Source organism: Schistocerca gregaria, chromosome 4, assembly GCF_023897955.1.
Source record: "Schistocerca gregaria isolate iqSchGreg1 chromosome 4, iqSchGreg1.2, whole genome shotgun sequence".
NCBI lineage: Eukaryota > Metazoa > Arthropoda > Insecta > Orthoptera > Acrididae > Schistocerca > Schistocerca gregaria.
In genome coordinates, this window is record NC_064923.1 from 763024818 (window position 1) to 763039426 (window position 14609).

The following is a 14609-nucleotide window of genomic DNA, read 5'->3' on the forward strand; positions in this document are numbered from 1 at the left end:
TAATTATATCTCAGATTTACACCTTAAATTCCATTTTTTCGCTGTTTTTCGTCTATTTTTTATTCATTGTCAGAAAGTTGTGTGCCAAAATGTACATATCACGAGTTAAAGCTTCATATTAAAGTCATACAAACATATTTATTGAAATCAAAGTGAATTGTAACTGGGACCATGAGTAGAAATTGCCACGGTAAAACACGTCGTGAAATTTGTACCAAAAAATGTATCTAGATCGCGGGATGATTGAAACTTCCAGCTGTATCCGAGGTTTCCCGGGCTGTGATCTAAAATGTTAGAGCAGTTCGGGACGAGTTCAAATACAGCACAAGTCATTAGTACTGTAATCAGATAATATGTAGTCACTACGAAGGACAGAACTTAATGTTCCATATCGTGTATTATACGAGAGCCTTTCTGTAAGTAATGCAACACATTTTTTTCTGAAAGCAGGTTTGGCTACAAAACCCTATTTTTCAACATGATCTCTGTTCAGTGCGACAGCCTTACGCCAGTTTGCTGGGAGGGCCTGTATTGTCGCATTGTACCACTATACTGTTTGACGTCAGAGCCAACATCTTACCGCATCAACAACCTCCCCATCATACATGTACTGTTTCCTGTGCAGTGCAGCCTTCACTGGGCCAAACAGATGGACGTCAGAGGGTGCGAGATACGGACTATAGGGTGGATGAGGAGGAAGTCGAATGAAGTTTTCTGAGCTCCCCTCGGATTCGCAGACTTGGTCAGATCTGGCGTTGTCACGGAGAAGTTCGTTTGTATTTTTGTAGCGACGTACACGCTGAAGTCGTTTCTTCAGTTCCTTGAGGGTAACATACACTCCTGGAAATGGAAAAAAGAACACATTGACACCGGTGTGTCAGACCCACCATACTTGCTCTGGACACTGCGAGAGGGCTGTACAAGCAATGATCACACGCACGGCACAGCGGACACACAAGGAACCGCGGTGTTGGCCGTCGAATGGCGCTAGCTGCGCACCATTTGTGCACCGCCGCCGTCAGTGTCAGCCAGTTTGCCGTGGCATACGGAGCTCCATCGCAGTCTTTAACACTGGTAGCATGCCGTGACAGCGTGGACGTGAACCGTATGTGCAGTTGACGGACTTTGAGCGAGGGCGTATAGTGGGCATGTGGGAGGCCGGGTGGACGTACCGCCGAATTGCTCAACACGTGGGTCGTGAGGTCTCCACAGTACATCGATGTTGTCGCCAGTGGTCGGCGGAAGGTGCACGTGCCCGTCGACCTGGAACCGGACCGCAACGACGCACGGATGCACGCCAAGACCGTAGGATCCTACGCAGTGCCGTAGGGGACCGCACCGCCACTTCCCAGCAAATTAGGGACACTGTTGCTCCTGGGGTATCGGCGAAGACCATTCGCAACCGTCTCCATGAAGCTGCGCTACGGTCCCGCACACCGTTAGGCCGTCTTCTGCTCACTCCCCAACATCGTGCAGCCCTCCTCCGGTGGTGTCGCGACAGGCGTGAATGGAGGGAGGAATGGAGACGTGTCGTCTTCAGCGATGAGAGTCGCTTCTGCCTTGGTGCCAATGATGGTCGTATGCGTGTTTGGCGCCGTGCAGGTGAGCGCCACAATCAGGACTGCATACGACCGAGGCACACAGGGCCAACACCCGGCATCATGGTGTGGGGAGCGATCTCCTACACTGGCCGTACACCTCTGGTGATCGTCGAGGGGACACTGAATAGTGCACGGTACATCCAAACCGTCATCGAACCCATCGTTCTACCATTCCTAGACCGGCAAGGGAACTTGCTCTTCCAACAGGACAATGCACGTCCGCATGTATCCCATGCCACCCAACGTGCTCTAGAAGGTGTAAGTCAACTACCCTGGCCAGCAAGATCTCCGGATCTGTCCCCCATTGAGCATGTTTGGGACTGGATGAAGCGTCGTCTCACGCGGTCTGCACGTCCAGCACGAACGCTGGTCCAACTGAGGCGCCAGGTGGAAATGGCATGGCAAGCCGTTCCACAGGGCTACATCCAGAATCTCTACGATCGTCTCCATGGGAGAATAGCAGCCTGCATTGCTGCGAAAGGTGGATATACACTGTACTAGTGCCGACATTGTGCATGCTCTGTTGCCTGTGTCTATGTGCCTGTTGTTCTGTCAGTGTGATCATGTGATGTATCTGACCCCAGGAATGTGTCAATAAAGTTTCCCCTTCCTGGGACAATGAATTCACGGTGTTCTAATTTCAATTTCCAGGAGTGTAGTTCAATTCGGAGTTGATCGTTGCACCATGAGGGAGGACATCTAAAAGAACAGCCCCTTCAGTGTCGCAGACAACCGTCGCCATGTCTTTAGTGGCTCAGAGTGCGGCTTTGAACATTTTCTTCGGAGGAGAGGCAGTGTGGTGTCACTCCATAGATTTCCGTTTTGTTTCCGCTTCGAGGTGATGAGCCCATGTTTCGTGGCCTATAACAATGTTCGACAAAAAATTGTCACCATCAGGCTTGTAATGCGCAAGCAATTCAGCATAATTGGTCCTTCGTTGCTTCCTTTAGAGTGCCCTGTAAACACATCGCTAGTTGCCTCCTATGTAAGGTTTTTTCTGTTTTTTTTCTTACGTGTTTCGTAGTTGTACATGAATTTCTGGTAATATACTATAGTGTTTATTTTGGTCTGTAATGTAATGATTAAATGTTTGTTGAAAATAATAATATACAACTATGTAAAGGTTTTTTTTTAAATTACTGCTACCAGTCACAAACTTTGTCAACTATTGTATTACTTACTTATTAAGCGACCTGTTTCGAGGGAGTACCTCATCTTCCGACTAAATGGCATTACAAAAACAACTTTGCAATAATGTCATACTGATGTTACATTGTTTTTTCGTAAATGCTCTGGTTATCCTGTGGCAGAAAAGAAAACTTAGTAACAGACGATGTCACTTTGGAAGCTGGACTGATGTTTGCACGAAAACGTTTTGTAAAGGTCACTCACTTTGTTCTTCTGGCGTGGCAGTCTCGTTGTGATGCACTGAGGTGTTTCCATTTCCGTAGCTCTTTTGGTCAATGTTCACAGATTGTCACTAACATAGCAGTAACTGCAACAATCAGAGCAAAATGCCTCGGACGTTTGGAGGTGACGGAGTTCCACCTCTAACTGACAAACCAGGGACTCCTAAGATACGACTTGGCAAACAAATGGTAATGAGATGGGGAGCTATTAATATCAATGGGGGCTACTCTGGGAAGAAGGTAGAGCTGGCAGAGGCTGCAAGTAAGATGGGGCTGGACGTTTTAGCTGTTAGTGACATTCGGGTAAGGGGTGAGAAAGAAGAGGAAGTGGGAGAATACAAGGTCTACCTGTCAGAAGTCAAAGCAGGAATAGCACAATGGGGTGTAGGGCTTTACATCAGGAAAGAAATGGAACCCAGCATAGTTGCAATAAGGTATGTAAACGAACGACTGATGTGGATAGATTTGACAGTGTCTAGCAAGAAAATTAGGATTGTGTCAGTATATTCGAACTGTGAAGGAACAGATCAAGATAAGATGGATAGTTTTTATGAGGCACTCAGTGATGTAGTTGTTAGAGTAAAGGACAAGGACAGTGTTCTGCTCATGGGTGATTTTAATGCCAGGATTGGAAGTCGAACAGAAGGCTATGAAAAGGTTATGGGTAAATTTGGAGAGGATATGGAGGCCAACAGGAACGGGAAACAACTCCTGGTTTTCTGTGCCAGTATGGGCTTAGTAATCACAAACTCCTTTTTTAAACATAAGAACATTCACCGGTATACTTGGGAAGGCAGGGGAACCAGATCTGTCATTGACTATATAATAACAGATCAGGAATTCAGGGGATTCTTTGATGACACTGATCATTATTTAATCTGCAGTGAAATTGGGATTGTGAGGCCGAAAGTGCATGTTGTCAGGTCCATATGTAGGAGGATAAGAGTGGAGAAACTTCAGGATAAGGAAATCAGGCGCAAGTACATAACAAATATCTCAGAAAGGTACCAGTTAGTTGAATGTAGTCAATTACAGTCATTGGAAAAGGAATGGACAAGGTACAGGGACACAGTACTATAAGTGGCAAAAGAATTTCTTGGAACAGTAGGTGTAAAGGTAGGATGAAGCAAACAGCTTGGTCGAATGACACAGTCAAGGCAGCCTGTAAAAGGAAAAAGCAGGCGTATCAAAAATGGCTTCATACTAGAACTCAGGTAGACAGAGAAAGTTATGTTGAAGAAAGAAACAAAGCCAAACAGATAATTACAGTATCCAAGAAGAAATCTTGGGAAGACTTTGGAACAGGTTGGAGACTTTGAGTCAAGCTGCTGGAAAGCCATTCTGGAGTGTAATTAGCATTCTTCGAAAGGGAGGTAAGAAGGAAATGACAAGTATTTTGGACAGGTCAGGAAAACTGCTGGTGAATCCTGTGGATTCCTTGGCCAGATGGAGGGAATATTTTCAAGAGTTGCTCAATGTAGGCGAAAATACGATCAGTAATGTTTCAGATTTCGAGGTACAATGGGATAGGAATGATGATGGAAATAGGACCACATTTGAGGAAGTGGAGAAAATGGTCAATAGATTGCAGTGCAATAAAGCAGCTGGGGTGGATGAAATTAAGTCGGAACTCATCAAATACAGTGGAATGTCAGGTCTTAAATAGCTACACAGGATAATTGAAATGGCCTGGGAGTCGGGACAGGTTCCATCAGACTACACAAAAGCAGTAATCACACCAATCTTTGAACATGGAAACAGAAAAGATTGTAACAACTACAGAGGTATCTCTTTAATCAGCGTTGTGGGTAAAATCTTCTCAGGTATTGCTGAAAGGAAAGTGCGAGTATTAGCTGAGGACCAATTGGATGAAAATCAGTGTGGGTTCATGCCTCTTAGAGGTTGTCAGGACCAGATCTTTAGCTTACGGCAAATAATGGAGAAGTGTTATGAGTGGAACAGGGATTGTATCTATGCTTTATAGATCTAGAAAAGGCATATGACCGGGTTCCTAGGAGGAACTTATTGTCTGTTCTACGAGATTATGGAATAGGAGGCAAACTTTTGCAAGCAATTAAAGGTCTTTACATGGATAGTCAGGCAGCAGTTAGAGTTGGCGGTAAATTGAGTTCATGGTTCAGAGTAGTTTCAGGGCAAAGACAAGGGTGCAACCTGTCTTCACTGTTGTTCATATTATTTATGGATCATATGTTGAAAACAATAGACTGGCTGGGTGAAATTAAGATATGTGAACACAAAATAAGCAGTCTTGCATATGCCGATGACTTAGTTGTGATGGCAGATTCGATTGAAAGATTGCAAAGTAATATTTCAGAGCTAGATCAGAAATGTAAGGACTATGGTGTGAAGATTAGCATCTCCAAAACGAAAGTAATGTCAATGGGAAAGAGATATAAACGGATTGAATGCCAAATAGGAGGAACAAAGCTAGAACAGGTGAACGGTTTCAAGTACTTAGGATGCATATTCTCACAGGATGGCAACATAGTGAAAGAACTGGAACGAGGTGTAGCAAAGCTAATGCAGTGAGCGCTCAGCTACGATCTACTCTCTTCAGGTTACCTTATCAACAAGGTTGAGGTTACGGATATGAAAGTAGCTAGGATGATTGCAGGTACTAGTTGAGGGGAACAATGGCAGGAGGGTTTCCACAATGAGGAAATCAAAGAAAAACTGGGAATGTATTCTATAGATGTAGCAGTCAGGGCGAACAGGCTTAGATGGCGAGGCCATGTTACACGCATGGCAGAAGCAAGGTTACCCAAGAGACTCATGGGTTCAGCAGTAGAGGGTAGGAGGAGTCGGGGCAGACCAAGGGGAAGGTATCTGGATTCGGTTAAGAATGATTTTGAAGTAATAGGCTTAACATCAGAAGAGGCACCAATGTTAGCACGGAATAGGGGATCATGGAGGAATTTTATAAAGGGGACTATGCCCCAGACTGAACGCTGAAAGGCATAATCAGTCTTAAATGATGATGATGATGATGATGATGATGATGATGATGATAGCAGTAACTTGGAAACACGACCACAAACAGTTCAGTAGAGGAGTGGACAAGATGGCTGTCGAAATACAGCTAATTTCGAATTGTCTATCGATTTGTCGATCTCTGTGGTGTCAGATGTTTACATGTCTCCTGCACGTCTTGTTATCGTATTACAGATGTAGGTTGACGAAATACATTACAAATTGAGCACCTGTTGCAATGGCTTCAAATTCTGATATTATTTCCGTTTTTGGAGATAGGTAATTAGATTTTCTTGTATATCGAATACGTAAAGTATTTTGATTCTTCGTTTATCATTTATTGCATTAATTTTGATTCGAATGACTTCGTACAGCCAAATGTATGCTGAGATATCCCACAAGCAGAGCGAGAACGATCAGTAGGTCGTGAGGGGCAAACAGTGTGAGTAGAGCGTGTGTTGCACTCGTGTTTGTACCGAAAAGGAGAAAGGAGGTTAACAGTTGCTGACTATGGCGTGGCGTGAAACAGTCGCTTCGAACGAAACCGATTAACGATGAGATACATTTTTTGTCCTTCCTGTAACAGAATTTAAAGCGTATAAAGTGAAGAGAGAAGTAGGGGTGTGTAAAACCGCCAAACAAACTGTGTCGCATAACTACGACAATATAGCTATGGACAGACGACATTGTACGAGGATAATCCCTTACTTTTGGGTTTACCCTGGCAGTTACAATGTTCTGGAAAGAACTGTGTTCGCTGTGACTGTGCCGTGGGCATTTTAAATACTTTATAATTTCAATGCATATTCGCGCCGTCACTGACTACCGTGTGCATGAACCGTTAATTGCGCCACAGTCGAATAGAAACTGTTTATTATGAGTTTGCATGTTACCTCCAACAGTGGCGAGTTCGCGGTCGCGTTATTCTCGTGGTAAACGAACAGACTGTAATTCCGGCCTCGAAATAACTTTCAAAGTCTCTACTGAACTATGTAACTTGAGCGTTGTGCACGGGCGTAATAAATCGCTCACGCATAGCTGAATGTCGACAACAACTGTACCAACATCCAACTATCCAGTGGACTATAATATGCCACTGATGAAATCGTCGCCGAGTGGAAAGTAAAATTCCACACGAGATAATTAGATAATTCATCTGCAGCGTCTACACACGACGGAGCTGATTTCAACACGCCGTCTGCAACGATAAACTGCCGACGACATTGCATCTCACCGCCTGCATCGTAACAGATAAGAATAGCCGGTTTAGCTCTCGTCGAAGACTAAATAAACTATTAAAATTGTAATCTTTATATTTGAAACTTGTCCAAATGACTTGTCCAAATAATTTGCTTCTTCTTTAAAATAAATGTTTTGTTAGCAAAATTTTGTTATTGATGTAGACATTGCTGTTCTCCGATAATGTAGTTGTTTCCAATGGTATGCCTATTTCTTTCATTCATAATTTTAGCGCTGCTGCCACTGCTTGCTAGTTAAGCATGATTTTGGTGAGGCTGAAACATGTGTGCACCGTAACTTCTGTGAATGATTTTAATGTGAAATTATTTAGGCATTGTCTTTGTTCGAATTGTGGCGTCAGCCATTAAGCTGAAAATAACAGCCAATCACAGCAGAGCTGCTTACACCTGATTGGTGCAGTATTCGCCGATGCGAGTAAACATAATAACAGGCGTCAGATTGAGCACTGTGTGTTCACTTAGAAGTAAATGTCCTGTTGCCACATCATCATAACTATATATGCATGCAATTATACCGTACTTAACTATGCAGAGATGAATGTTAGCCAAAACGGCTAAACCTTTATTAATAGACATTAGAGAGTGTTTTTTCCACACCACATCAGATTTGCAACGAGCAGGATTGACTCAGTGTTTTTATGGTAGTTTGAAGAAAATTTGGTGGTAGGGTAGTGTCATACTCACTACTTATGACTTGATTCATAACTGGACTAGGTAACATAGCAGGTTGGGTCTTAATTTTGCTAGCTGTGTATAGCTGTTTCACTACAATCCCAACTGGTGAACCCCAACGGAGACGTCAGCTGTGCAGCAAGGCGTTTGACTGTGATACTTGGATCACCTCGAATAAGTGTCCGCACGTTCGAACATTGCAGGGGCCACAACTGTGTGGGGCTGGCCTGCCTACAGGAGATGGACAGTTGTGCAGGACCTTTTTTGAATGATGGCAAACGCTTCGTCCAATGACTCACTGTGATTTTGTTCATCGTCAGATCTCCGTAGACATTCTGCAAACGCCTATGAATATCTGCGATGCTCTGGTTTTCCACCAACAGAAAATCAGTGACAGGTACCTGCTTGGAAAGCACTAACGTGCACACGCCAGTCTGAAGGTCGCGCATACCGCCGCCAGTTATCGGAACTTCATCCAACTATAGGTGCTGAAGTGGGAATATTCCACAAAGTCCCACAACGGATTCAGCATTTTTTCAAGCCAAATTGGCCGAAAAAATGTGTTGAATTACTTGTTCAACTCCCCTCGTACGTTGTATACGTGTGGACTTTCTGATGACGTCAGACAATCTGCAGACGGCGCCTCTACGGAGTACGTCCAGCGCGTTGAATTTATTTTTATTTATTTACGCGTCAGGTTCCGTAGGACCAAATTGAGGAGCAAATCTCTGAGGTCATGGAATATGTCAGTACATGAAATTACAACATGAAAGTAATAAAAGATAAAAATAAAATGTTTATGAACCCGAAAAAAAAGTCAATCTATAAGTTTAAGTAAAGACAACAATACAACAAGAATCAGCTTAATGTTCAAGGAACTTCTCGACAGAATAGTAGGAGTGACTCATGGGGAAACACTTCAGTTTGGATTTGAAAGTTCGTGGATTACTGCTAAGATTTTTTAATTCTTGTGGTGGCTTATTGAAAATGGATGCAGCAATATACAGCACACCTTTCTGCAGAAGAGTTAAGGAAGTCCGACCCAGACGCAGGTTTTATTTCTGCCGAGTATTAACTGTGCGAAACCTGTTTATTCTTGGGAATAAGCTAATGTTGTTAACAAGAAAAGACACTAAGGAATATATATATATATATATATATAATGAGAGGCCAATGTCAAAATACCCAGACTCGTGAACAAGGGTCGAAAAGAGGTTCGCGAACTTACAGCACTCATGGACCTAACCGCCCGTTTCTGAGCCAAAAATATCCTTTTAGTATGGGAAGAGTTACCCCAGAATATAATACCGTACGACATAAGCGAATGAAAATAAGCAAAGTAGACTAATTTTCGTGTCTAACGATCAGTCACTTCACGTACCGTTAGAATAGTAAAAATGACAGCATTAAGACTTTGAACAAGATCCTGAACGTGGGCTTCCACAACAGTTTCTTATCTATCTGAACACATAGAAATTTGAAATCTTCAGTTTCACTAATCATATGCCCATTCTATGAAATTAAAACGTCAGGTTTTGTTCAACTGTGTGCTAGAAACTGTAAGTCTTACTGTGACTTAGTGTTAGTTTATTTTCTACAAGCCATTAACTTAGGTCATTAACTGCACTATTTGAAACCGAGCCAATGCTGCACACAATATCCTTTACTACCAAACTAGTGTCATGCAAACAGAAATATTTTAGAGTTACCCGTAATACTAGAGGGCATATCATTTATATAAATGAGGAACAGGAGTCGCCCCAGCACTGAACTCTTGGGCACACCGCACTTGACCATATCCCACTCAGACCCCATATCACAGCCATTATCAACATTGTGAATAATGGCATTTTGCTGTCCTAAAGTAAGAGGTGAACCAACTGTGAGCTACTCCCCGTATTCTGTAATGGTCCAACTTCTGGAGCAATATTTTGTGATCAACACAATCAAACACCTTAGTTAAATAAAAAAAAAATATGCCTAGCGCGTTCGAAACCTTTCGTTTAACCCATTCAGTACCTCACAGAGAAAGGAGAATATAGCATTTTCAGTTGTTAAATGACTTCTAAAGCCGAACTGTTCATTTGATAGCAAACCATGTGATCTAAAATGATCAATTATCCTCACATACATAGCCTTTTCAATAGGAAACACAGATGGCACAGAAATAAGTCTAAAATGGCCTACATTATCCCTTTCTCCCTTTTTATAAAGCGGCTTTACGACTGAGTACTTTAATTGTTCAGGAAACTGACCATGCCTAAAGGTAAAATTCCTAATATGACTAAACACAGGGCTAACCTGTGCAGCACAGTACTTTAATATCTTGCTAGGCACCCCATCATAACCATGAGAGTCCTTAGTCTTCAGTGATTTAATTATTGACTCAGTCTCCCCCTTGTCTGTATCACTGATGAGTATTTCAGACATAAATCTCGGAAAGGCATTTCCCAATAGAGTTATATGATTCCCTGTAGAAGCTAAATTTTTTATTTAATTCACCAGCAATGCTCAGAAAATGACTGTTAAATACTGAACATATATCTGATTTGTCAGAAACAGAAATATTTTTACTGCGAACTGACTTTATATCGTCGACCTTGTGCTGTTGACCAGTCACTTCCTTCACAACTGACCATATGGTTTTAATTTTTTCCTGTGAATTAGCTATTCTATTTGCATACCACATACTCTTTGCCTTCCTGATAACATTTTTAAGCTCCTTACAATACTGTTTGTAATGGGCTACTGTAGCTTGATTGTGACTACTTCTAACATTTTGATTTAATTCCGGCTTTGTTCTACATGATATCCTTATCCCACTAGTCAGCCACCCGGGCTGGCCTCTACCAGTTTCTCCATTCTTCTGTGAAGGATTCGCGTTAGTATTTTGCAGCTGTGACATTTTAAACTGATAGTTCGGTAGTTTTCACACCTGTCAGCACCTGCTTTCTTTGGAATTGGATTTACTATATTCTTCCTGAAGTCTGGGAGTATTTCGCCTGTCTCATACATCCTGCTCACCAGATGGTAGAGTTTTGTCATGGCTGGCCCTCCCAAGGCTATCAATAGCTCTAATGGAGTGTTGTCTACTCCCGGAGCCTTGTTTCGACTTAGGTCTTTCAGTGCTCTGTCAAATTCTTTGCGCAGTATCATGTCTCCCACCTCATCTTCTTCTACGTCCTCTTCCATTTCCGTTGTATTGCTCTTAGCTACGTCTCCCTTGTATAGACCCTCTATACATTCCTTCAACCTTTGTGATTTCTGGTTGTGAGGCTACCTGAAGGACAGGGTTTACTTGGGGAAAGGATCAAACATGTGCCGATCTGAAGCACAGCATATCAAGAGAGGTAGCCGACATGCCTACAGACGTGATTTGTTCCGCTGTGAAGAAAGCAGATCTGCGCTTTCAGACTCTTCTGCACAAATGTGCGCCATATTGAGTCCCTTTTGTAGCAGTTATGGTACCGGTATGTTATGGTATGATGTAACGCAGCAGGACATAGAAAGTGCTTCTACTGAACTAATTCCACATTATTTTTCTTCTCCTTGTCCTTGACATTAATTGGAAATTTGGAGATCTGTGATAAGTTCCTGTGGGACGAAACTACTGAGGACATTGGTCCCTAGGCTTACACACTACTTAATCTAGCTTACGCTAAGGACAACACACACAACCCCATGGCCGAGGGAGAACTCGAATCTCCGAGGGTGGGAACCGCGCGAACCCTGATAAGGCGCCGCAGACGTTTGACATTAATACTAGCACGTTTGGTACTCGTACGGTAATTAATTCCCGTATTAAGCCTTTTTAAATAGGGTAAGTTTAATTACAGTCACCCACTAGACACACATTTTATATAGATATAGTGTGTAACTGATACGAATGCAGTAAATGAGAGGACAGGGTAGAGTGTCTCACAACTAGCATATTCCATATTCCACACAGCAACCCATGTCGGCATCTCTCAGCGTACGTCGCTAGGCGTCGTTGAACAGCGCTGCGCGTCGCCAACGAGGTGGGCACACAACACGCCATCCGAGCCGTCCTGGTAGCAGGTCTGCAGGGCAACGGTTTCAGTGTATTTGTGGCATCAAGGTAAAGGAGACGTCAGGGTGACGTTTATAACTTTTATTTGAAAATAGTTACGAAAAGTATTCGAAATTACGCCCTCTTGCTTGTATGCACGCCGTGCAACGGCGCTGGAATGACTGTCGCACTCCTTCAGACACCACAGGCAAAGTGGAAACTGTGCGCTATCAGCTCTTCACCTGTCTCAGAGGGTGTTTCATAGACAACAGATCTCAGGTGTCCCGAGAAGAAACAAACCAATGGGCGTCAATTCGGGGGAAAGTGCAGGCCATACCACCAGCCCTCTGCTCCCTGTCCAGTTCTTACCAAAGGTTTCATCCAAATTCATCCGTACCTCGTTGGTGAAGTGGTCAGGTACACCATCGTGTTGGTGCCATATTCGCTGTCACACGAAGAGTGGAGCATGTCCCACCAACTCTGGCAGAGTTTCTCACAAAAAGATGAAGTATCTCTCTGTGTCCAGTCGCTGGGGGAACACGTATGGACCGACCAGATTATAGCCTACCAAGCCAGCCCAAATGTTGACAGCGAAGCAAAATTGGTGACCGCGAGCGGATTTTCCTGTGCCCACGCCGCTCACTGTGACTGGTGAGCATACCCTCTCGTGTAAAAGGATGCAACAGCCATAAAAAGCATACAGCTGAGAAAGACGGTGGTTGGTACACCTTGGCAGAAACCTCTGTCAGAATTCAATTCGACGTGGAAAATCGTCGGGGTTAAGCGGGTCAACCTTCTGAAGGCGGTTGGGGTGCAAATCATCTTCATGCCACACACGCCAAATTCTGGAATGGCCTACACCCTTTTTCTCTGCAACTCACCGCGAGATTGTTGAAGGAGTTTTCCAGCAGTTTTACAGCCCAGTGTTTTTCGTGGAGGGGGTTTGCACCCCTTCTTGTTTTGTGTGGCACCACCACAGCACAAGACTACATTGATGTTTTAAGCACCTTCTTGCTTCCCACTGTTGAAGAGCAATTCGGGGATGGCGATTGCATCTTTGAACACGATCGAGCACCTGTTCATAATGCACGGCCTGTGGCGGAGTGGTTATACTACAATAACATCCCTGTAATGGACTGGCCTGCACAGAGTCCTGACCCGAGTCCTATAGAACACTTTTGAGATGTTTTGGAATGCACACTTTGTGCCGGGTCTAACCGACCGACATCTATACCTCTCCTCAGTATAACACTCCGTGAAGAATGGGTTGCCAGTCCTCTAGAAACCTCCAACACCTGATTGTACGTATGCTTGCGAGAGTGGAAGCTGTCATCAAGGCTAAGGGTGGGCCAACACTATATTGGATTCCAGCATTACCGATGGAGGGCATTGGAAACTTGTAAGTCGTTTTCAGCCAGGTGTCCGGATACTTTTGATCACATAGTGTAGGTAATGAAACTTGAACCTGACGTCTCCTTTACCTTCATGCCACAAATATGTTGAAACCGTTGCCCTGCAGACCTGCTACGAAGACGGCTCGGATGGCGTGTTGTGTGCCCACCTTCTTGGGGGCGGTCCTGTTCAACCGCCCCTAGCGGCGTACGCTGAGGGATGCCGACATGGGTTGTTCTCATTTACTGCATTCTGTCAGTTACACACCCTGTATATGTATAAGATACAAAGGGAAAACATAGTTACTTAAATTTTGAAAGTTCTTGACCGATTTAATTTAGATTTTTATACATTTCTCTAATAAAAATTCGGGTGGTCAGAGGAAAAATATTTTTACATATATAACACACACACACACACACACACAATGTAATATAAATGAGTAAATGTTCTTAGTGAAAAGTTGAAAAGTTCTGTACTGGGTTATTTCAAGTTTTTGCACAGTATTCCAGTTGATATTCTGACTGACAGAGGATATATGTTTTTTCGAACAGCGCTGTACAAGCTTTCTGTTAAAAGCGGCTGTGCGAAAAATAGTGTCGTGTTGTGCTATGAAAATGTGCAGTTTAATTTTCGATCTTGCAGTAAGTTTTAATGATAATATTAAGGCCTTTAAATCACCAGACATCGTTTCTCCCATATACTGCGTGAATATATATATTGCTATACGGATAACATATGGCCTCAACTTCAAAGGTTTATGTTCCTTCACCTCAAATCCATAGACAAAATCCTTTCTCAGACTAGGTCTATCAGAAGGTACTTCTATATGTTTCCTCAAGAATTTCTTTAACGTTTCCTTTTCGTCATATCCTGCACCTTTCAACTGATCCACTTTGTCATCAATTACAATTTACACACTCCAACACCACTTCCGTGCTATCAAACATTTCATCTTCTTCATTACACATAATTAAAGTCATCTCTCTTCCATAAGCTATATTAGTACTATCTATTAATCCCATTATTCCACTGCACTTTCATCAAGGTAATAATTAAATTTGCCCTTTAATAAGTTAACACCAACCTTAGTATGTTTACCGTTTGCGATTACACATTCCTCAAATACCAGTTCTCCTTCCTCTTCACCAGTCTTCATTTTAACAACACCTTTTGCAAAAACTACAACGGAACAAGTTCCTATTAGCTAATTAATTCCCAGTTTTAATTGAACGCATAATCCTTTAATAATCGC